Source organism: Phascolarctos cinereus, unplaced genomic scaffold, assembly GCF_003287225.1.
Source record: "Phascolarctos cinereus isolate Bilbo 61053 unplaced genomic scaffold, phaCin_HiC Scaffold_726;HRSCAF=1367, whole genome shotgun sequence".
In the NCBI taxonomy this organism is placed as follows: Eukaryota; Metazoa; Chordata; class Mammalia; order Diprotodontia; family Phascolarctidae; genus Phascolarctos; species Phascolarctos cinereus.
The window spans coordinates 277575374-277601164 of NW_027556098.1; the positions used below are offsets into that span (position 1 = coordinate 277575374).

The following is a 25791-nucleotide window of genomic DNA, read 5'->3' on the forward strand; positions in this document are numbered from 1 at the left end:
GAGAGGGACTGGACCTCTGATTTCATTGATATAAGGAATTCCCAGGTGAGAAAATCCCTCCCCCCCAATGCAGTTCAACACCTTCTAAGCAACTTAGAGTATTACCCAGGGCACTGACTAGTTAAGTGACTTATCCAGAGTCATACAGCCAATATGGATCAGAAGTAGAACTTGAACTCAGGTCTTCCTCGTTTCTAGAACAACCAACAGGCCCAAGAGAGAGACAAGACCCTGGTCAGCAGTGTGGTATAAGAGAAAGAATCAGGGCCTCAACTTCTTCATCTGTAACATTAGGGGTTTTGGTTAGCAGATAGGTTGATGGCATATAGGAACACTAGTCCTCGAGTCGGGAATACGAGTTCAAATCCAGCCCAACACATACAAGTTCCGTCACCTTTAGCAAGTCATAACTTCTGTGTGCCTCAGTTGCCTAATTTGTAAAATTGAGATAAAAATAGTACCTCCACCTGAGGGTTGATATCTAAGCAAATTAAAATAAAATTTGTAAAATTATTCTAAACTTTAAAGTGCTATCCTTTCCTGTCCTTTGTTTAACATCCTCTTAAAAACTCAGAAAAGCAACTGATTACACCAAAGCAAAATTGCAGACAGATGGGATAGCTTCACAGCTCCCCTGCTCTTTGAACTGAAAGAGCCAGTAGTTCATCTCTTTAATAGATGACACTCTGCTAGTCATTGTTAATAGAGCTTCTAATTGTGATTCACCAACAAAAGTTTGCTTGCATAAGTAGGGAAACAAGAGGTTGGAGAGATAGAGGGAGAAGAGTTGTGAGGAGGGGCATGTGAGTAGATCTTGCCACTTGAAAAGGCAATATGACCCATCCCTTTAAAAGAAAAGTAGCATCAGCAAAGCCTTTGAGCCCATCACCAGTGATCTTCCTACTGTTCGTGAGAAGACCCTTTTCTGTATAATTTTCTTCAGTGCAACCTTGACATCTTTATTCCTGAGGCTGTAGATCAGGGGGTTCAACATGGGGACCACTATGGAATAAAACACAGAGGACACTTTCCCCTGGTCCATGGAATGGGTAGAAGGCTGCAGATACATGAATGCAGTTGATCCAAAGAATAGAGAAACAGCCATGATATGGGAGCTGCAAGTGCTGAAGGCTTTAGACCTGCCTGCAGTGGACTGGATGCGAAGGATGCTTAAGAGGATAAAAATATAAGAGCTAAGAATAATTAGGGTTGGGACAAAAAGGTTAAATGAACTAAAAGCCAGAAGCACGACTTCATTGATGTAGGTGCTGGAGCAGGAGAGCTTCAAGAGGGGAAGGACATCACAAAAGAAATTATTGACAATATTGTCCTTGCAAAAGTAAACTCCAAGCATGCAGCCTGTGTGAACTGTAGAACCAACCACAGCCATTGTACCCACTCCAGCCACCAACCAGGAGCACAATGATAGGACATGATGACATTATATAGCAGAGGGCTGCAGATGGCAACATAGCGGTCATATGCCATCACTGCTAACATATGACATTCAGAAATTATAAAAATGATGAAAAAATAGAGCTGAGCCATGCACTCAGGATAAGAGATGATGTTCTTCTCTGACACAAAGTTCACAAGCATTTTGGGGGTGATGACAGTGGAATGACAGAGGTCAATGAAGGATAGACAACTGAGAAAATAGTACATAGGGGTGTGAAGGTGGGAACTGAGCCCAATTAAGATGATCATTCCCAGGTTCCCTGCCATGGTGACCACATAGATCCCTAGGAAGAGGAAGAAAAGTGGAACCTGGAGCTCTGGTCGATCTGTTAAGCCTGCAATGATAAACTCAGTCACTGCAGAGTAATTTCCCTTCTCTGGATGGTGGATCTGTGGGATTGAAAAAGAAGTAGCACATTAGAGAGGATTTCTCCCCTCCCTCCCTCCACACACAAAGGATGTTTACACAGAACGGGCAACTCTAAATCCTGGAATCCAGGACTGTTTTGGTCCTGGGGGCCTATGGCCATTGTCACTAGTCACTGTGTGAGAGTATCAATATCATTATCATCATATCTTAGTATTACTGTGATGGGACCTGTGAACAGAACTGTTGGAAAAGAGTCATACCCAACTCTTCCTCAGTCTACCCAAGGGATTTTTGATACAGGCAGTTGAATCTGCTGAGATCTCAGAGGTGAAAGAATGGGATGACTTCTAGCTCTCTATTTGTCCACTCACTGGGGTCCTCATCTATCTAGCTATTGTTCATATTTCTGAAACTCTACACAGAAGCAAACTTTGCTGAACATTAAAGGCAACTGGTCTCCATTCAGATGGGAAGCATGCCTTCAGTCACTTTTTCAGAGAAAAGAAAACAGATTCTTGAGGAGAGTCAATTTTACTGTCCAAAGTCATTCAATGAAAACACAAGAGCTTTCTCTGTTGAAGCTATTATTGAATAGGTGTATTGAAGCCTCTATGATTCCCGGTATCTCTAGATATTTCTCTCTTCCCCACAGATGCATTTCCACTTCTATGCTACTCAGGGTTAGCAATAGGCCAATAAAGATAAGGAGGTGAGATTTCATCAAGAACTGGGCTCCCACAGTGGTGAGTTGGGTAGAAAGGATGAGGGCTGTTGAATTAAGGTACTCACCCTCCACTGCTGGATCTTCATTTAGAGTCTTTGGAACAAGTAGCAGTGAAATCAGGAATGGATATCTTCGTAGACCCTTCTGCTTCCCTTTGTTCTGTTGAAATACAAGCATGGTCTTTAATTTTTTAGCTCCCCTAGGAGTTCCAAGAGATGAAATTTTTATTATTACTTTAAGCCAATGATTCTCTCTAACTTTAGAATAGAAAATATCATCTCTCAATCTCACTGTAACTGCTGGTTGATGGGATGTTAGAGTTTTATTATAAATGGATAGTTTCTAGGGACCTTATTAGAAACTCAGAGTTTGCTCAAGGTCTTAGCTCATCAGGGATCCAGGCTCTTCTGGGAGATAATCATGGTTGTTTTCTACCATGTTCCATAGTCACCCTTCCTCCCACCACCCAACAGCTCACCCTTAACCAGGGAACTCTATTAACTCCTTGACTATCTTGTATTCTTTGTGGAGTAGTCTTTTTCTTATACTCTTTTAAGTTTTGGAGGTCACAGTGAAGCAGATCAGATACCAGACTGAGTTTACAAGTAGCTGGTTCCTAGAAGTATAACATTTCTGCAGAGTTTGAAATGAAGAAAAATTTTTAAAAATCCTAATTTTTTTCAGGGGCAATGAGGAAAATAAAAACGTTTTCTATAATATTTTGTTTCATCTCTTTTACAACTTTAAAGTCAGTGCTAATTTCAATAAATAAACCCTTCATTTATATCTTAGTTTGCTCACACTTTTCTTTACTATATCTTTGATTTCATTGGTATAAGGAGCTCCAAGTAGGATAACCACCTTTATCTTATAGTAAAGAAATTGTTCTGCAACTTTCCCAACTGACCCTGTGCCTCACTAAATGGAGAGAGCTTATTATACAGAACCAGGTTTAAACCTCAACCTCTTATTTTCTTTCATGCTACAGAGCAGAAATGCAAATATAAAATGCAATACTCCCTAGTACACAGCAACTAGATTAAAATGTAGTTGGGCAATTTTTCATGAAATTAATAAAAATACAATAGAACATAAAAATATTACCATGTGGTTTTCTAAGTCAATATGCAGCTCAGAGGGATCCTTTTGTGTGGTTTAGTGGTCCTTATTTTGATTTGAATTTGATGCCTCTGCTATACAGGGCTACCATTTTTGACAAGGCTCCTCCCAACTGGACCTCTAACTCTCACCTTGGGTCTATGCTGATTCATGGCAACTTACTACATAGATGTATGTAGCTGACTCCCAATATCAGAAAATACTATTTTCCTACCATGCCATTATGCCCATGAACAATCCCTTAAACACCGATTTCTACAATTTGCTCTGGGAACAGAAATCAAATCAATGTTACCATTGCTTCTGGAAAGGGTGGATCATTTGAGCCTCTGACTCCACTTACCGTCCCTGTTATTTTCCAAAACAAAATTCCCCTCCCTGGGCACTACTCCCCCATGTGTATCATATCTATGATTTGAATGTGACTTTTTTGAGGCTAAGGACTACTACTCTTTTGTATCTGTCTCCCCAGTGCTTGGCACAGTGCCTAGCACATAGCAATCACTTAATGAATTCTTTTTCATTCATTCTAATCTTAGCAAATTTCTGGATACACTGAGAGGTTAGGTAATTTGCCCAAGAACACACAGTCCAATATATGTTGGAGTCAAAATTGAATCCAAGATTCCAGACCCTGAGACTAGCTCTCTATCCATCATATCATGCTGTCAGTTGTGTTTGGTATATTAATTTTTAAATTAGTTAAATCAAATGATAATTAAAAGTTAAAATGCAGTGACTGAATGATATAGACATGTATAATTTATCTTTGAATGTTTTTTAAACAAATGGCTCTGGAATTTCAAGGAATCTGGTTTTGTCAAGTGCTCACTGAAGCCTTCAGAAGACTTGGATTCCAGTTCCATATTTGACAATTAAAACATTTATAACTTTGGTCAAGTCACCTAATCCCTCTGGGCCTCCTATTATTCATCTACAATAAAAAAGGGAGTTGGACTAGAGACCCTCTGAAGGACCTCCTTCTACCTCTGTAGCCAAGATCCTAAAATCCTTTGATCCTGGAATCTTTATTCCTAGTTACTTGGGGGAAGCAAGCAAATACTTGATAATGGAAGATACCACTAAGAAGATGAAAGAAGAAAAAGGTATTGGATTTTTGTCTGTCCTCCACATCATCAAGCAGCTACAGAAAACAAGTTGAGGGAAAAATCTGAAAAAAAAAATTAAGACATTTTTTATAATGTCCAAAGAAGACACCCTTTCTAGGCATGTGACCTGATTATAGGCAGGGATGTAGAGAGAAAGGGTAGGATTTTATGTTTGTAGCATGGGAAAGGAGCATGCTACATACTCAAATTGGCTATTTCTGGTGGGTTCTACAGAGGATGTACAAATTGTAAATGGTTGCTTCCATTCACCTACACTGAAGATAATAGAGATTTAATTCTGATCATTCACATGGTTTAACAATAAGAGGTGACAAAGAGCCCCCGAAGTGGCAGCTGAACTGGAAGGGCTGATGACCTTTAAAAAGAAGAGACAAGTTTATTCTGAAGCTTCTTGATTGCATCTTTTTAGGTAATGTGATTCCAGTGAGGGTTGGAAAAAGATGATCCTTTTATCCCCTAAAATCATGGTGACTCTGCTGACATTCCCCATGTAAGCTGTAGACTCAATTAGGCTGGCTTATGCACAAGGTCTGTGGTGGCCCTTGAACTTTTGTATTTGTTTTCTCCTGATCTTAGATGAATGAGTACTCCGAGATAGATTTGCCCTGAAGTCCTGGAGACTTCAAAAAATCTGGAGGTACCATTAAATGGCCAAATATGACTGTTATAATGGGGCCCACCATACCAACAGTATCTCATTACAAGGAAGCATCTGCTTTGGAAAGAGAAGCCAGTAGCTTAGCTGTTTGATCAGAGAGTGCCTAATGCAGAGATGAAGTTGAAATACCTAATAAGCAGTATTTTATAATTATTGTATGACCTTATGACTCTTTAAATATTATCATCCAAACTGATTGTAACCAGTTATGAAATGTTACTGAATCAATCTCGATGCCATAAAGAGCGCCAATTATCACTGTGATTTTTCTGTGGTTAGCATCCTTTCTTTCTGTATAGAATAAACAACTTTCTCATATCTAATTTATATCATACATTGAGTATCCTTTTTCCTTTTGCTTTTGAGGCATCCCTTAGTCTTCTGAGTCATAGCCATTGATACAATTATCATCTTTCATCAAGGATGGAGTTTAATGAGCCGATTAATTATGTGTAAAAAGGGAACTTAATTCCTTTACTTAGGGGAAGGTTCTTGGTCCAGAACTATATGACTGGGCTGAGGACAGTGAGGGGCAAATACCTTAGTCCTATATTCATAGCAGTGATGCTTCCATGTTAAACATAACTATATGGAAAGTGAACCAGTTGTTCATGAACTTGCTGTGAATCAAAATGACTTTTTCATAGGGTTACATCTCCCAAATTCCCAATTTATCACTTTATGATCATTGAGTAATGAATAAAGAAATATTTATTCAGATTGGATTATGTGCTTAACAAAGAACTAAGAGGGACTGAATAGAAATATGCAATCTGCTCTCTGTCCAAAAGAAGAATAAAATCTATTAAAGAGAAAGACTAATAAATAGCCAAGAAATAGCTGGGACATAACAAAATACTACAAAATTATGTACTATTTTAAATGGTAAATTTTAGATGGTAAAAATGTAAGAACCTTACTGTAGGTGGGAGAATCTAAGGAATATTTCATGGAGAAGGTAGAATTTGATTGTGCCTTGAAGAGTAGGGAAAACATAGAAGAGAAAGTAATTCTGGTAATACGAACAGAATAAGCATTGGAAAGTAGGAATAAGCTACTGTTCATTATGGAAACTCAGAAATTAATAATGCCCATTGCTTGTAGTAAAATGAAGTATGTTACTCAGGAGGAAGACCATCCAGAGTAAGTGTTGACATTTGAAAGGAGACCATTAGAATTAGGGTTTTTGGGAAAGAAACTACCTTACTGGCAGGCTTATGAGGTGGATCCCTCAAGTCAAAAGATCATTATGGTATATCAATGCAGTGGAATATTATCGTGTAAGAAATGATGAAATGTATGGTTTCCGGAAAACCTGAGAAGACTTATGTGAAATGATGCAATATGAAGAGAGAAGAATCATTACATCCATTTACCATAATTTGTTCAGTCATTCCCCAATTGACAAGAATCCCCTGATCAACCTATCTATTTTTTTAAACCAGTACCACATTGTTTTGATGATAACAACTCTGTAGAATAGTTTAAGATTTAGTATTCCTAAGTACCCTTCCTCCCCACTTTTAAATTTTAAGAAATTGATATTGAGGGCCAGAGTCAAAGATGGTGGGAAAAAAGCAGGGACTTGCCTGAGGTCTCCCAAATTCCCCTCCAAATACCTTCAACACAAATTCTGGAGTGGCATAATCTACAAAATGATGGGGGTGAAACAATTTTCCAGCCTGTGACAATTTATAAGGTCATCAGGAAAGGTCTGTCACACCAGGGTGAGAGCAGAGTGCAGTGCAGTACAGGCTGTACCAGTACAGACTGGGCCCAAGGAAACCAGGAGCAGGCCTTGGGAGTGATTGAATCAGCAGCTTCAGTAGCTTTAAGAGCTCTCAACCCACAGGTGGTAAGGGGCCCATAAACATACCTCTCCTTATATCATAGCACTTTGGAAAAACTGAAAGCTTATAGACCCCCAAAAGTAGCTCAGAAAACAACTGCACAAAACCCTGAAGCTTGGGAAAGTGCACCCTCTGTCCTGGAAGCACAGCCCTACTTTAGCATAGAGTTAAAAGTCAAGAAATGGGCTGGAAAAATCAGCAAACAACAGAAAAAAATTCTGAGTATAAAAAGTCACCATGGTGACAAGGGAGATCAGAACACACAGACAGAAGAAGACGACAAAGTCAAAACTGCTACATCCAAAGCCTTAATCTTTTGTTCTTTCAGACGAATTTTGCTGTTATTTTTTCTAGCTTTATAAAACTTTCTTTTGGTAGTTTAATTGGTTATGGAACTGAATAAGTAAATTTAGGTAGAATTGTCATTTTTTTAATATTAGCTCAGCCTCTTTATGAACAATCTATATTTTCCCAGTTGTTTAGATGACTATTTGTGTGAAAAATGTTTTGTAATTGTGTTTATCAGGTTCCTGGGTTTGTCTTGGCAGGTAGATTCCCAAATATTTGATATTGCCTACAGTTACTTTAAATAGAATTTCTCTATCTCTGGCTGCTGGGCTTTGATGGTAATATATAGGAATGTCGATGATTTATATGGGCTTATTTTATATCCTGACACTTTGTTAAAGTTGTCAGTTATTTTAAAAATTTAATTAATTTACTTTTAGTTATCAACAGTCACTTCCATAAAATTTTGAGTTCCAAATTTTCTCTCCCTTCTTCCCCTCCCCCTCCTTAAGATGGATGGCATGCAATCTGATATAGACTTTACATATACAGTCCTATTAAACATACTTTCACATTAGTCATATTGTAAAGAAGAATTAAAACCAATGGGAGGAGCCATGAGAAAGAAGAAACAAAAAAATCAAATAGTATGCTTTGATCTGCATTCAGCCTTCATAGTTCTTTTTCTGCATATGGATGGCACTTTCTATCATGAGTCTTTTGGAGTTGTCTTAGATCCTTGCATTGCTAAGGAGAGCTAATCTATCAAAGTCATTGCACAATGTTGTTGTTACTGTGTACGAAGTTCTCCTGGTTCTGCTCACTTTACTCAGCATCAGTTCATGTAAATCTTTCCAGGTTTTTTTGAAGTCCACTTGCTCATCATTTCTTATAGCATGATAGTATTCCATTACATTCATATACCACAACTTGTTCAGCCATTCCACAACTAATGGGCATCACCTCAATTTCTAATTCTTGGCTATCACAAAAAGAGCTGCTATAAATATTTTTGTACGTGTGGTTCCTTTCCCCATTTTTATGATCTCTTTGATATACAGAACTAGAAGTGATATTACTGGGTCAAATGGTATGCACAATTTTATAGTCCTTTGAGCATAGTTCCAAATTGCTCTCCAGAATGATTTGGATTAGTTCACAATTCCACCAACAATGCATTAGTGTCCCAATATCCCCACATCTCCAAAATTTATCATTTTCCTGCTTTTTTCATGTTAGCCAATCTGAATAGGTGTGATGTGATAGCTTTTCCCATTACATATAATGCTTATTGATGGTTTTAGACAGACACTGCTTATCATTTTAAGGAAAACCCCATTTGTTTCTGTACTGTCTAGTGGTTTTTTTTTTCTTTTCAATGAGGCAATTGGGGTTAAGTGACTTGCCCAGGTTCTCACACAGCTAGTAACTAGCAAGTCTCTGAGGCTGGATTTGAATTCAGGTCCTCCTGACTCCAAGACTGGAGCTCTATCTACTGTGCTGCCTAGCTGCCCCATCTCTCTGGTGTTTTTAATAAGAATTGGAACTACATTTTGTCATAAGCTTTTTCTGCATCTGTTGAGATAATAATATGATTTCTGTTATTTTTGTTATTGATATGGTCAATTATGCTGATAGTTTTCCTAATATTGAACCAACCCTGATTCCTGGTATATATTCCACCTGTTCAAAGTGTATTGTCCTTGCAATAAATTTCTTTAATCTCTTTGGTAATATTTTATTAAAATTTTTGCATCAATATTCATTAGTGAAATTGCTCTTCCTTTGTTTTGGCTCTTCTTGGTTTAGGTATCAGCACCATATTTGTGTCATAAAAGGAATTTGGTAGGACTCCTTTTTTACCCATTTCCCCAAACAGTTTATATATTATTGGAATGGAGTGTTTTTAAAATGTTTGTTAGAATTCACTTGTGAATCCATCTGGCCCTGGAGATTTTTTTCCCAGTGTGTTCATTGATGGCTTGTTCATTTCTTTTTTCTAAGATTGGGTTATTTAAGTATTTTATTTCCTCTTCTGTTATTCTGGGCAACTTATATTTTTGTTAGTATTTATCCATTTCACTTAAATTGTCATATTTATTGGCATATGTTGGGCAAAATAATTCACAATTGTTCCTTTAATTTCCTCTTTATTGGTGTCAAATTCACCCTTTTCATTTTTAATACTGGTAATTTGGTTTTCTTTCTTTCTTTCTTTCTTTCTTTCTTTCTTTCTTTTCTTTCTTTCTTTCTTTCTCTCTCTCTCTCTCTTTCTTTCTCTTTCTTTCTCTCTTTCTTTCTCTCTCTCTCTCTCTCTCTCTCTCTTTCTTTCTTCCTTCCTTCCTTCCTTCCTTCCTTCCTTCCTTCCTTCCTTCCTTCCTTCCTTCCTTCCTTTTATCAAATTAAACAAAGATTTATCTATTTAATTAGTTTTTTCTTATAACCAGCTCATAGTTTTATTTATTAGTTCAATAGCTTTTTTTCAATTTTTATTAATTTCCCCTTTGATTTCCAGAATTTCTAATTTGGTATTTAAATTGGGGATTTTTAATTTGTTTCCCCTCCCCTAGCTTTTTTAGTTGCATGCTCAACTCATTAATCTGCTTTTTATTTTATTCCTGTAAGTATTTAGAGATATAAAATTTCCCCTAAGAACTGCTTTGGCTGTATCCCATCTCATTATTGTTGTTCTCTTTGATAAAATCTTTGATTGTTTCAATGATTTGTTGTTTGACTTCCTCATTCTTTAGGATTAAATTATTTAGTTTCCAATTAATTTTTAGTCTACCTTTCCATGGCCCTTTATTGCTTGTAATTTTTATTGCATTATGATTTACAAAGGATGTATTTTAACACTTTTGCTTTTCTGCATTTGATGCTGAGATTTTTATGCTCTAATACATTATCAATTTTTGTATAGGTGCCATGTACCACTGAGAAAAAATATATTCCTCTCTACCCCATTCAGTTTTCTGCAGATGTCTATTATATATAAATTCTCTAAAATTCTATTTACTTCCTTAACTTCTTTCTTGTTTATTTTGTGGTTAGATTTATCTAATTCTGAGAGGAGGATGGCTGATGACCCCCACTATTATAGTTTCATTGACTATTTCTTCCTGTAATTCACCTAATTTCCTCTCTAATAATTTGGATGTTATACCACTTGGTGCATATATATTTAGTACTGATATTACTTCATTGTCTATGGTACCTTTTAGGAAGATGTAGTTTCCTTCCTTATCTCTTTTAGTTAGATGTATTTTTGCTTTTGGTTTGTCTGAGATGAGGACTGCGGCCCCTCTATCTTTTTTTTTGCTTCAACTAGAGCATAATATATTCTCCTCCTGCCTTTTACTTTTACTGTGTGCGTATTTCTCTGCTTCAAATGTGTTGCTACTTGTAAACAACACATTGTAGGATTCTGGTTTTTAATCCACTCTGCTATCCACTTCTGTTTTGTGGAAGAGTTCATCCCATTCACATTCATAGCTATGACTACTCACTGTGTATTTCCCATCATTCTATTTCCCACCCCCACCTATTAATACTTTTCTCTCTCTTTTCACCCTATTCCTCCTCACCAGTGTTTTGTTTCTGACCACTGCCTCCCTCAATATGCCCTCCATTCCTATCAGCACCCCTCCCTTTTCTTTCACTTTTCCCCTTCTACTTCTGCCCTACCTCTTATCAGCCCCTCCTTACCCCTTTTTTTCCTCCTTTCCTCTCCTACTTTTCTATAGGATAAGATAAATTTCTATACTCAACTGAGTGCGTGTTATTCCCTCTTTGAGTCAAATCCAATGAGATTGAGACAATTGAGACAATGCTCAACCTTTCCCTTCTTTCCCTCTGCTGTAATAGGTCTTTTGTGCCTCTTCATGTGATACATTTTACCCTACTGTGCTCCCCCCTTTCTTCTCCTAGTGCTATCCTTTTTTTCACCCCTTAATTTTTTTATATCATCACTTCAAAGTCCACTTATACCTACACACTCTGTCTATATATACTTCTTCTAACTGCCCTAATAGAGATACAATTCTTGAGTTACAAGTATTTTCCTGTGTAGGTATATAAAGTTTAATCTTATTGAATAACATGTTTTTATTTTCTTTCCTGTTTACCTTTTTATGCTTCTCTCGAGTCTTGTATTTGAAAACTGATTTTTCTGTTCAGCTCTGGTCTTTTCATTAGGAAAATTAGAAAGTCCCCTATTTCATTGAATGTCTATTTTTTATCCCAAAAGATTATGCTCAATTTTGCTGGGTAGTTAATTCTTGATTGTAATCCAAGTTCATTTGACTTCTTGAATATCATATTCTAAGCCCTCTGATCCTTTAATATAGAAGCTGCTAAGTCATAAATAATCCTGACTGTGGCTTCTTGATATCTTAATTATTTCTTTCTGGTTGCTTGCAGTATTTTCTTCTTGACCTGATAATTCTGGAATTTGGCTGTAATATTCCCTGGAGTTTTCATTTTGAGATCTCTTTCAGGAGGTGATTGGTAGATTCTTTCAATGACTTTTACTCTCTGATTCTAGGATATCTAGGATATCTAGCCCACTCTCCAAGTTCTTTTCTTGAACGTGGCTTTCAATACTCCAATAATTTTAAATTATCTTTCCTTGATCTATTTTTCAGGTCATTTCTTTTTCCAATGAGGCATTTTATATTTTCTTCTTTTTTTTATCCTTTTGATTTTGTTTAACTGATTCTTGATGTCTCGTAGAGTCATTAGTTTCATTTACCCAATTTTAGTTTTTAAGGAATTATTTTCTTCTTTTAGCTTTTGTACCTTCTTTTCCATTTGGCCATTTCTACTTTTTAAGGAATAGTTTTCTTCATTGGATTTCACCCCCCCCCCAATTTGGTCAACTGTATTTTTTAAGGATTTATTTTCTTCATTCAATTTTTGTCCTTCCTTTCCAGGCTGTTTACTCTCTCTTGCATAATTCTCATTTCTTTTCCCAGTTTTTCTTTTATGTCTCTTATTCGATTTTTTTTGATCCTTTTTGAACTCTCCAAAGAAGGTTTTTTGATCTTGAGAGCAATTCATCTTCCCCTTTGAGGTTATACATGTAGGCATTTTGACGTTGTTGTCCTCTTCTGAGTATGTGTTTTGATCTTCCCTGTTGCCATAGTAGCTTTCTATGGTTATGCTTTTTTCTTTTCTTTTTTTTTTGGGGGGATCATTTTCAGTCCATTTTGTAACTTTTAAAGTTGAGCTCTACTCCTGTGGCACAGAGGACACTGTCTCAGTCTTCTTATGCTGGGGGTTAGGTGCCTGGTCACTGGCTTTCTGTGCTGGGCTCTCTGATGCTGGTGGCTTGCCCACTGCACTCATCTAGTGGCCCAACCTAGATGCGCTTGTTTTTCTGGGTTCTGTGGCTGGCAGTTTGCCTTTTGTGCTGGGGCTGGAGGTCTCACAGCTAGCCTGCTGTGCCACTGGCCTGATGAGCCAGGACTGAGGGGTCTTAGTTGGTCATCTTGCTGTGGTCAAGAGTCTCTACTGGCTTGCTCAAACACCATCTGCACTGGGCTGCACTCTCCCTTTTACCCAAGTGAGATAGACCTTTCCCAGAGTCTTCCTAAGTTATCTTAAGCTGAAAAGTTATTTCACTCCATCTTTTTGTAGGTTCTGTTGATCCAGATCCGTTTAGAGGCTTGATTTAATATTGTTTCTGAGGAAAACTGGGGAGAGCTCAGGCAACTACTTGGCTTCTCTATGCCATCTTGGCTCCACACCAAATCTTAACTTTTTTTTTTCCAAGAAAACAGGGTAATCAAAAATTAGAAATCTTTTTCTGTTTGTCTTGGCAAAGTATAAGAGAAGCTGCTGGTGAGATTTAGATGGCATGTTAGAAATATGAAAAGCTCTAAACAGTGGGGAGATGGTCGTTGTTTGGATCCTAACACTTCTTCCTGTTTGAGGTGAAATTTCAATGATGTAGTGAGGAGCATTATGGGTTTCTAGCACCCATATTAGAACAAAACATTAGTGGGGACAAAGGATTCTGGATTTATATCTAAGATCCCATTGAAAATCATTATAGGAACACAAGGAACACATTTAAGAGCATAAGAAATTGGGTAGTCACTTCAATTATTGGCCAATGATCTAAAACCTTGGTGTTGGAGCTCAGATGTCAGAATTTTGTATAGATTATGTTGTAGTAGAAGTCTCCTATTGTCACTGATAAGGGCCTTACTGAACTACATGATCTAAAAAAAGAGACATTTTCACTATGATAAGGAGTTCAAGGGAAATAGTGGCTGACACAGGAAATAGAAATTGTACAAGTAAATCAGTAGGGGGATGTTGAACGACGGACATTTTGAACTGGAATCATATGTGAGATGGAATTCACATACATGAATGAATCAATGAAATGATAATACACCAAAACAGTAATGTAAGCAGTGTTCATCCACTATTTTGCGAAGGCAATTGGTAGACAAAGGAGGAAAAGTATTGGCTGCTTGAGACAGTATGAGAGATTTTTTTCCTGTTCTCTTTGTTTGGAGGTAGCACTGTTAATCACCTGAAGAAATCATAAGTGGGAAAGTAAAGGATCTAAAACTATTGCTTAAGTTAGATAAATTAGTGTTATCCCAGAAAATTTTCCCTTGGAGGACCATGGACTATTTGGGTACCAGGAAACTAGGGAGTGGCTACAAGCCCATGCAGGAACAGGTGGCTTTGACGTTTTATGCTAAAATGTTCATATATCAATACATAACTGAGCCACAATTCTTCCTACCACCCAAGAATAGAAAGCAAGACTGATCCATTCCCTTTCTTTGCAATTTATTCTTCTGAGATGATCTTTTCTAATTTTAACTTGAATTTGTTTAAAATATGATTTGAAATGTAATGAAATTATTTGGAGATTTGTCCCTAAGTAAAAAGTTCCTCAGATATTATCTGGGCTGCCTCGATTCTACAGGGCAAACAGGTATTGGAAGTTGAAGCAGAAACTGAGGAAATTGAGATTAGAGGTGGCTTCTGCAATAGAAAGACATTGTGCTCAGTTTGGTTCATGAGCCAACATCATTTACAGTATTGAATAAAATGAGAGTTGAAATTGAAGAATTATGCTAAATGGCCAACACATACTGAGGTTCCTGTTTTAGAACATTGAAAAATCCTAGAAATATTTGTGGATACTAACAATATATGAAGTTCTTGAGTATTTGACTTCTCAACTTTTGCTTAGGACAATTCTTCCTTTTCTGTAAAAATTGAATATATATATTTACTCCTAGTTTGTCCAGTATAATGAGATAGATGAGGGCAATTCCAAAAGAAAAAGTGTGGATATGGAATGTAATGACTGTACTTTAAAAAGATATACTTTTAAGAAATGATGAGCTCAATGATTTTAGAAAAACATGAAAGAGTTACATGAACTAACGTAGAGCAAAATGAGGAGAACCAAGAGCACATTATATGTGTTAACAGCAATATTGTTTTAAGAAAGACTTTGAGTGAATTAGTTATTTTGCCTATTGTAAATACCCAAATTAAATATAAAGGACACATGAAGAAAGATGTCATCTGCATCCAGGGAAAGAACTGATAGATATATGTGTAGAATACTTTTTTACATATATAGTAGACACATAAACATATACATATATGTGTATATATATATACATACATATATACATTCATGCCTATTTTTATCTAATTCTAACCATCTCTAGCACAGGGAGGGGGGTGGAAAAAAAGAAAAAATTTGTGGGATGAATTTGTTGTATATTTGAAAGGGACAGCAAGTTGTGCACAGTAGATTTGCAGTTTCATGTACAATTGTCTTTTTTATTGTACCATGTTATAAAAATGCTTGTTTTATTCCATAAATTAAAAATAAAATTAAAAAAGATATACTTTGTATGCTGAATTCAATTATCAGAGAAATTTATATAAACATGGTTGAAAACACTTTCTTCTGTTTGCAATTTGCTTTTTTCCCAGTAAAATTTCACTATAGTAGCTTCACAAATAACACGTTTCTCTCTCTCTCTCTTTCTTTTTGTGTTTGTGGTTTTTCAAACCACAGAGATTTTTTTCCACCACTAGGATGTGATTTAATAGTATTTTTTTTTGAAATGTAAACTTACCTTCAGTCCAGGCAGGTTCATTCGAATAACTATTGTATCATTGCATTTCAAAATGTCATAGTTTTTAACATTTTTGTTATTTTATCTCTGAAGTGACATTGTATATAAGACTAAGGTAATTTTAGTGAAGTTGTGTTGCCCCATCGACTTGTTTTGTGGAAGGGTCAATAAGCTAACAGATTTTCATAAAGTACTTTACACATGTCATTGCTATTATCAAACTGTCAGAAATTACTGTAGTACCAGGCTGAATGGCCATCATGGACATTCAGTTATTGGAAATTTTGTGTACTCTAATCCTCATAAGGCAAGGCATATTACCTAGATCGCTGGTGTCAAAATCAGGTAGATGTGGAGCCACTAATTCATATATAGGGATCCTTATGGGCTATGTATTGACTTAGTATCAAATTATAATGTAATCTAGTTTTATTGTATTTTTATTTACTTATTAAACTATTTCCCAACTGCACTTTAATCTGATTCCTGCCACATGGGAGTGTTGCAGGTTACATATGATGTTTCACACCTGTGATCTCCATCTCCCCTTTGCTCCTATGACATTCTATTTTGTATTTTGCCAAATTGTGTACACATGATATTCTTCCTCCTCCTCACAACTCCATTACCCACACAAGTAGACTACAAGGTCCTTAAGAGCTAGGGCTGGTTCGTCGGTGTTTTTTCTATCCTAGGATAATTTCTTATACCTCTTAAGGATTTTATTTTATTTAGATTGAACTGAAAAGCAATTGAAAGAAATAAGGGGATCAAAACGTCTGATCAGAAAAATGAACAAATAGGGAGTTTAAACCTACATTAGAAATAAAAAACAACAACAACAACAACAACAATAATAGCATTTATATATACCTTAGTATGTGCCAGGCACTGCACTAAATGCTTCACAATTATTGCATTTGGTCCTTACAACAACCCTGGGAGTTAGGTATTATTCTTATCCCCATTTTACAGTTGAGAAAACTGAGGCAAAAAGATTAAGTGACTTACCCAAGGTCGCACATCTGGTAAGTGTGTGAGGCTAGATTTGAACTCAGATTTTCCTGACTCTAAGGCCAGCACTCTATCCACTGTATCACCTGGCTGCCACAATGAATCATATATCTTACCTAAGGGCACAGTTTAAAAAAAAATAACATGCCATGGGTAAATAAAAAGAGGAAGAGGGACTGGATCTCTGATTTCAATGATATAAAGAATTCCCAGGTGAGGAAATTCCCTCCCTCAATGCAGTTCAACACCTTCTAAGCAACTTAGAGTATTACCAAGAGCACTGACTAGTTAAGTGACTTATCCAGAGTCACACAGCCAATATGGATCAGAAATGGAACTTTAACCCAGGTCTTCTTGGTTTATAAAACAACCAACAGTCCAAAGAGAGAGACAAGACCCTGGTCAGCAGTGTGGTATAATAGAAAGAACTAGCTCAAGAATCCAGACCCCAACTTCATCTGTAAAAATGAGGGGTTTGGGTTAGAAGACACTCTTACAAGTTCTGTCACCCTTAGCAAGTCATAACCCCTGTGTGCCTCAATTGCTTCATTTATAAAATGAGGATAATAATAATATCTCCCCCAGGGTTGTTGTCTGAATAAAATGAGATATTTATAAAATTATTGTAAACTTTGAAGTGTTATCCTTTCCGGCCCTATATCTGTCATCCTCTTAAAAATCCAGAAAAGCAACGGATCTACGTGAAAGGAAAATTGTAGACTGATGGGGTGGCTTCACAGCTACCCTACTCTTTGATCCTAAAGGGCCAGTAGTTTATCTCTGTAATACATGCCACTCTGCTATTAATTGTTAATAGAGCTTCTAATTGTGATTCACCCACAAAAGTTTGCTTGCATAAGCAGGGAAACAAGAGGTTGGAGAGATAGGGGGAGAAGAGTTGTGAGGAGGGGCATGTGAGTAGATCTTGCCACTTGAAAAGGCAATATGACCCATCCCTTTAAAAGAAAGTAGCAATGACCTTTCTACTATTCATGAGAAGACTCTTTTCTCTAGAATTTTCCTCAGCGCAACCTTGACATCTTTATTCCTGAGGCTGTAGATCAGGGGGTTCAACATGGGGATCACTATGGAATAAAACACAGAGGACACTTTCCCCTGGTCCATGGAATGGGTAGAAGGCTGCAGATACATGAATGCAGTTGATCCAAAGAATAGAGAAACAGCCATGATATGGGAGCTGCAAGTGCTGAAGGCTTTAGACCTGCCTGCAGTGGACTGGATGCGAAGGATGCTTAAGAGGATAAAAATATAAGAGCTAAGAATAATTAGGGTTGGGACAAAAAGGTTAAATGAACTAAAAGCCAGAAGCACGACTTCATTGATGTAGGTGCTGGAGCAGGAGAGCTTCAGGAGGGGAAGGACATCACAAAAGAAATTATTGACAATATTATCTTTGCAAAAGTAAACTCCAAGCATGCAGCCTGTATGAACTGTGGCACCAACCACAGCCATTGTACCCACTCCAGCCACCAACCAGGAGCACAAGTGATAGGACATGATGACATTATATAGCAGAGGGCTAGATGGCAACATAGCGGTCATATGCCATCACTGCCAACATATGACATTCAGAAATTATAAAAATGAGGAAAGAATAGAGCTGAGCCATGCACTCAGGGTAAGAGATGATGTTCTTCTCTGACACAAAGTTCACAAGCATTTTGGGGGTGATGACAGTGGAATGACAGAGGTCAATGAAGGATAGACAACTGAGGAAATAGTACATTGGAGTGTGAAGATGGGAACTGAGCCCAATTAAAATGATCATTCCCAGGTTCCCTGCCATGGTGACCACATAGATCCCTAGGAAGAGGAAGAAAAGTGGAACCTGGAGCTCTGGTCGATCTGTTAAGCCTACAATGATAAACTCAGTTACTGTAGAGTGATTTCCCTTCTCTGGATGGTGGATCTGTGGGATTGAAAAAGAAGTAGCACATTAGAGAGGATTTCTCCCCTCCCTCCCTCCACAAACAAAGGATGTTTACACAGAATGGGCAACTCTAAATCCTGGAATCCCGGACTGTTTTGGTCCTGGGGCCTTTTCCTTATTCTTTTCCTTATTCTACCCAAGGGATGAATATATTATTGCTACAGACAGTTGAATCTGCTGGCAACAATGAGAGCTCAGAGATGAAAGAAAGGATGACTTCCAGCTGTCTATTTGTCCACTCAGGGGTCCTCATCTATCTAGCTATTGTTCATATTTCTGAAACTCTACACAGAAACAACCTTTGCTGGACATTAAAGACACCTGGTCTCCATCCAGATGGGAAACATGACTTCAGCCACTTTTTCAGAGAAAAGAAAACAGATTCTTGGGGAGAATCAATTATTGTCAGTAGTCATTCAATGAAAACACAATTGCCTTCTCTATTTAAACAGTTATCCAATGGGGGTATTGAAGCTTCTATGGTTCCCAGTCTCTCTGGTTATTTCTCTCTTCCCCATAGATACATTTCCAGTCTATGCTACTCAGGATTAGCAATGGGCCAGTAAAGATAAGGAGGTGAGATTTCACTAAGGACTCAGCTCCCATAATGGTGAGTTAGGTAGAAAGGATCAGGGCCATTGAATTAAGGTACTCACCTTCCACTGCTGGATCTTCATTGAAAGAGTCTTTGGAACAAGTAGCAGTGAAATCAGGAATGGATATCTTCGTAGACCCTTCTGCTTCCTTTTGTTCTGTTGAAATACAAGCATGGTCTTTAATTTTTATTTGCCCTAGGAGTCCAAGAGAAGAATTTTTTTTTTATTACTTCAACTCATTGGTTCTCTCTAACTTTAGGATAGAAAATATCATCTCTTAATTTCACTGTAACTGCTGGTTGATGGGATATTAGAGATTTTTATTAATGGATAGTTTCCAGGGACCTTATTAGAACCTCATAGAGTTTGCCCAAGGTCTTACCTCATCAGAGATCTAGGCTCTTCTGGGAATAAATTGTTGTTTTCCACCATGTTCCATAGTCACCCTTCCTCCAACCACCCAACAGCTCAGCCCTAGCCAGGAAGCTTTATTAGCTTCTTGCCCATTTAGTCAGTTTTCTTATAGAGTAGTCTTTTTCTCATACTCTCATAAGTTCTGGAGGTGAGAGTCAAACAGATCAGATGCTTAGATACCAGATTAAGTTGGTAATTAGATGGCTTCCAGAAGTATAATATTTCTGCAGATTTTGAAATGAAAATTTTTTAAAAATCCTAATTTTATTTTTAGGGGAAAAATGAAACTAAAGAAAATGAAAAAAATGTTCTATACTATTTTGTTTAGCTCTTTTACAACTTTAATGTCAGTGTTAATTTCAATAAATAAACCATTCATTTATACCTTAATTTGCTCACAAAGTGTTTTTGTTTCTTGTTATAAGGAGCTCCAAGTAGGATAACACCCTTTATCTTACAGTAAAAAACTTGTTCTGCAATTTTCTAGCTGGACCTCTAGTTCCTAACCCTGTGCCTCACTAAATGGAGAGAGCCCACTATACAGAATAAGCTTTAAACCTTAACCTCCCATTTTCTTGCTATGCTATAGAGCAGAATTGCCAAATGTAAAACTGCAACACTTCCTAGGGCATAGGAGCTAGGTTAAAATGTAATTGGGAAATATTTCATGAAATTGTTAAAAATACAATAGAACATGAAAATGTTACCATGTTGTTTTCTAGGTAAATATGCTGCCCACAATGATCCTTTTGTATAGTGTAATCGTCCTTACTTTAATTTGAATTTGATGCCACTGCTATAGAGGGCCACCACTGTTGACATGGCTCCTCAGTCTCTCACCTTGGGTCCATTCTGATTGAAGTCAGCTCACTACATCTAGCTGACTCCCAATCTCAGACAGTTCCATCTGCCTACCACACCACTATGCCCATGAATAATCCCCTAAACCCTGCTTTCCACAGTTTATTCTGGGAATAGAAATCAAATCAATGTTACCGTTGCTTCTGGAAAGGGTGGATCATTTGATCCTCTGACTCCACTCACCATCCCTGTTATTTCTCAGGACAAAATTCCCCTCTCTGGGCACTACTCCCCCATAGGTATTGTATTCCTGATTTGAATGTAACTTCTTTGAGTGTTAGGACTATTACTCTTTCACATCTGTATCTGCAGTACTTGGCACAGTACCTAGTACATAGCTATTAATAAATCCTTTTTCATTCATTCTCATCTTAGCGAATTTCTGGATACACCGAGAGATTAAGTAATTTGCTCAGAAACATAAGACCAATATATGTTAGAGTAATACTTGAACCTAAGATTACAGACCCTGAGACTAACTCTCTATCCATTATACTATGCTGTCAGTTGTGTTTGGTATATTGATTTTTAAAGTAGTTAAATCAAATTATATTTAAAAGTTAAATGGAATAATTGAATGATATAAACATTTATAATTTATCCTTGAATGTTTTTCAGAAAAATGGCCCTGGAAGTTTTTGGAACGTGGCTCTGTGAAGTGCTCGTTGAAGCCTTCAGAAGACCTGGTTTCCAGTTGCATATCTGACTATTAAAACATTTATAACTTTGGGTAAGTCACCTAACCACTCTGGGCTTCCTATTATTCATCTGCAATAAAAAGGGAGTTAGACTAGAGAGCCTCTGAAGGACCTTCTTCTGCCTCTATAGGCAGGATCCTAAGATCCTCTGATCTTGGAATTTTTATTCTCGCTTACTTGGGAGAAGCAAAAAAACACTTGAGAAGAGAAGACACCACTAAAAAGATGAAAGAAGAAAAAAGTATTGAATTTTTGTCTGTCTTCCACTTTATCAAGCAGCTACAGAAAAAAAGCTGAGGAAAAATATCTGAAAAAATATTTTAAGGTATTTTTAATAATGTCCAAAGAAGGCCCCCTTTCTAAGCATGTGTACAGGAAGTAACTGTCCTGATTGTGGGCAGGTATATAGAGAGAAAGAGTAGGATTAAGTTTTGATTTTTACATGTGTAGCAGAGGTAAGAAGCAGGCTGCATACCCCAAATGACCATTTCTGGTGGGCTGAAGGGAGGATATGCAGGTTATAGCTAACTTGCTTCTAGTCCACTATGTTGAAGATAAGAGAGGTTTAATTCTGGTCATTCACATGGTTTTGCAATAAGAGGTGACAAAGAACCCCCTCAATGGCTGCTGACCTGGAAGGGCTGATGAGCTTTAAAAAGAAGAGAAAACTGTGGTCTGAGGCTTCTTGATTGATTTCTGTAGGTAATATGATTCCAACGAAGGATGGAGAAGGATGGTCCTTTCTCTACCCTAAAATCATGATCACCTTGCTTCCACTCACCATGTCAGGTATGGACTCAATTACCCTGGCTTGTACATAGGATCCATGGTGGCCAGTGAACTTTTGTGTTTGTTTTCTCCTGATCTTAGATGAATGACCCTGAGATAGACTCTCCCTGAAGTTCTTGAGAGTACAAAAAATCTGGAGGTGCCATTAAATATTCCATTGACAGAGCCAAATGGCTATTATGATGGTGCCCACCATAGCAACAGTGGCTAATTGTAAGGGAAGCATCTACTTCAGAAAGAGAAGCCAATAGCTTAGCTGTTTGATCAGAGAGTGCTTAATGCAGAGATGAAATTGAAATACCTAATAAGCAGTGTTTTATAATTGTTGTATAATCTTATGACTCTTTAAATATTATCACCCTGATTATTGTCAGAGCTATAACTAGCTACTTAATCAATGTTGGTACCATAAAGAATGCTAGTTAAGAGTGTGATTTCTACATGGTTAGCATCCTCTCTCTGTAGAGAATAAACAACTGTCTTGTACTTGGTTTATATCAGACATTGAGTGTCCTTTTTCCCTATGCTTTTGAGAAATCTCTTAATCTTCTGAGTCATAGCCATTACAACAATTATCATCTTTCTCCAGGGAAGGAGTTTAATGAACCAATGAATAATGTGTAAAAAGACAACTTGATTCCTTTCCTCAGAATTCCTCTAGTACTTAAGTTGGTGCAGAGCTATATGACTGGGTCCAGGAGAGTGAGGGGCAAGTATCTTTGTCCTGTATTCACAGCAGTGATGCTTCCATGTTAAACAAGATGGTATGTAATCTCAACCATTTGTTCATGAATTTGCTATGAATTAAAATGACTTTTCCATATGGTTGCATCTACTCCTATATTCTCTATTTATCACTGTATGATCGTTAATTAATGAATAAAGAAATATGTATTCAAAGTGAATTATGTGCTCAACAAAGAACTAAGAGGGATTAACTAGAAATATACATCTGGCTCTGTCCAAGAGAAGAATAAAATCTATTATAAAGATTAGGCTAATATTGTTGGGACACAGCAAAATACTGTAAAATTATGTGTTAAAAAAAGTAAGAACCTTGTCATATGTGGGAGAATCCAAGGAAGACTTCATGGAGAAGGTAAAATTTAATTTGTGCCTTGAAGAGTAGATAAAATATGGACATTCAGAACACAGAAAAGAAAGTAATCCTGGTGATAGGAACAAAATAAGCATTGGCAAGTAGGTATAAGCCATTACTCATTATGAAAACTCAGAAATTAATCATGCCCATAGCTTGCAGTAAAATTAAGCATGTTACTCAGGAGGAAGACCATTCTAGAAGAAGTGTTGACATTTGAAAGGAGTTTAGGGTTTGTGGGAAAAAAATCATCTTACTGACAAGACAGATCAAGTGGGTCACTCAAGTCAAAAGATCATTGTGTGTATCACTGTAATGGAATATCATTGTGTAAGAAATGACGAAATGTATAGTTTCAGGAAAACCTGAGAAGACTTATGTGAACTGATACAATGTGAAGAGAGAAGTATTACAATTATTCAGCCATTCCTCAGTGGACAAGAATCCGCTGATTAACCTATCTATTTTTTAACCAGTACCACATTGTTTTGATGGTAACAGCTCTGTAGAATAGTTTTGAGATTTGATATTGCTAAGTCCCCTTCCTTCCGGCCTTTTAAATTATTTCCCTTGAGATTCTTGCATATCCTTTAATTTTGTCAGGAATTGATGTTGAGAGGCAGAGCCAAAGACAATGGAGAAAAGGCAGGGACTTGGCTGAGCTCTCCCAAATTCCCCTCCCAATACCTTCAAAATAATACCTCAATGCAAATTCTGGAGTGGCATAATCAGTAAAATGTTGAGGTGAAACAATTTTCCAGCCTGTGACAACTTAGAAGGTCGGCAGGAAAGGTGTGTCTCACCAGGGTGAGAGCAGAGTGCAGTGCAGTGCAGGCTGTACCAGTACAGACTGGGCCCCAGCAAACCAGGAGCGGGCCTTGGGAGTGACTGAATCAGCAGCTTCAGTACCTTCCAGAGCTCTCAGCCCACAAGTGGTAAGGGGATCAGACAACTGGTTAGAAAGAGATTACAAGGTTCCATTTTTTAGCATTGTGGGCAGGACTCTTTTGCATTGCCCATGTTCAAATCTGGGTTGCAGTCCCAGCATAAGGAGGAGCACTAGCACAGAAGTGGGCACCCTGGGTACAATTCAGGGCAGATAAGAGTGCTTTTTGGTTACTCACAGACAGGAGCATAGTCCAGGAGAGTAGCAAATATATCTCTCTTTAGATCATCCCACCTTGGAAAAACTGAAATCTTACAGACCCCCAAAGCTATCTCTGAAAACAGCTGCACAGAAAACCCATAAATCTTTGGAAACTGCACCCTTCACCATGGAAGCAGAGCCCCACTTTAGCATATAGTTAGAAGTCAAGAAATAGGCTGGAAAATGAACAACAGAACAAAATCTTATTATAGAAAGTTACTATGGTGACAAAGAAGATCAAAACACAGTCAGAAGACAACAAAGTCAAAACTGCTACATCCAAAGCCTTGATCTTTTGTTCTTTCAGATGAATTTTGTTGTTATTTTTCCTAGCTCTGCAAAACTTTTTTTTTCAGTAGTTTGATTGGTATGGCACTGAATAAGTAAATTAATTTAGCTAGAATTGTCATTTTTATTATATTGACTTGGCCTACTCTTAAGCAGTTGATATTTTTCCAATTGTTTAGATCTGACTTTATTTGTGTGAAAAGTGTTTTGCAATTGTGTTTGTATAGTTTCTGGTTTTGCCTTGGCAGCTAGACTCCCAAATATTTTATATTGTGAATAGTTATTTTTAATGGAATTTCTCTACCTCTTGCTGCTGGGCTTTGATGGTAATATATAGGTAATATATAGGAAAGTAGTTTACCTTTGGACAGAGCCTACAAAACAGCTACGATCTAAAATGGGACTTAAAAAACAATATCCACAGGAATTCAATCAACAATACATTGATAAAGAAGAGCCACATAGTTGAGTTACACATTGAACATCAATAATGTATAAATGACCAATTTTGAGAACTTCAGTAAACAGATGAAGAATGAAATAAAGAGAACTGAGAGAATAAATTATATAATTATGAGTATAAAAATAACTTTGAAAGTAGTAAGAACAATGATAAATAATTCATAATTTCAGACAACCAATGATGAAATTATTGCAGAGATATGACATATTTATAATGCAAAATGAGACATAAGCTTTGTATACATCCTTTGAAGGAGGTTTTTTTTGGCTATTTTATATATATATATATATATATGTGTGTGTGTGTGTGTGTGTGTGTGTGTGTGTGTAATAGGAAATTTGTTTTTCTTTTATTTTTCTAATTGAGGTGGGAGAAAGAGAAAATAGATTTCTCTTAATTAAAAAAATAGAGGTGGGGATGCTACAGATGTGAAAGGTTGCAATGAATTTTCAGAAGAGATAAGTATTAGTTTCTTAACTCTTTTCCTTTATTAGAAGTGGAAATAATTTGTAAATTTTTGTAATGTAAAAAGAAAACGCATGAATAAACCTTTTAAAGAAATGAGAAGGGGGAATATGTAAAGGCACTTCAGGTCAGGTTATAACCACCAGAAATTACAGAAATGTTATTCTTAAGGGACAAGATTTATTGATTAATGCAGATTGTGTAAGGAAATAATATAAACAGTTGAGCACATATCACTGTTGATTGCAAAAACTTAGCACTTAGAAAACACCTCGAAAGAAAT

General features: G+C 37.0%; 2 pseudogenes; both read right to left on the minus strand.

The window, feature by feature from the left end:
- Positions 1-847: 847 nt before the first annotated feature.
- On the minus strand, positions 848-15744 carry LOC110218090 (olfactory receptor 8G50-like; annotated as a pseudogene).
- A 1983-nt stretch (positions 15745-17727) lies between these two features.
- Positions 17728-20630, minus strand: LOC110218102 (olfactory receptor 8G50-like; annotated as a pseudogene).
- Positions 20631-25791: the final 5161 nt, after the last annotated feature.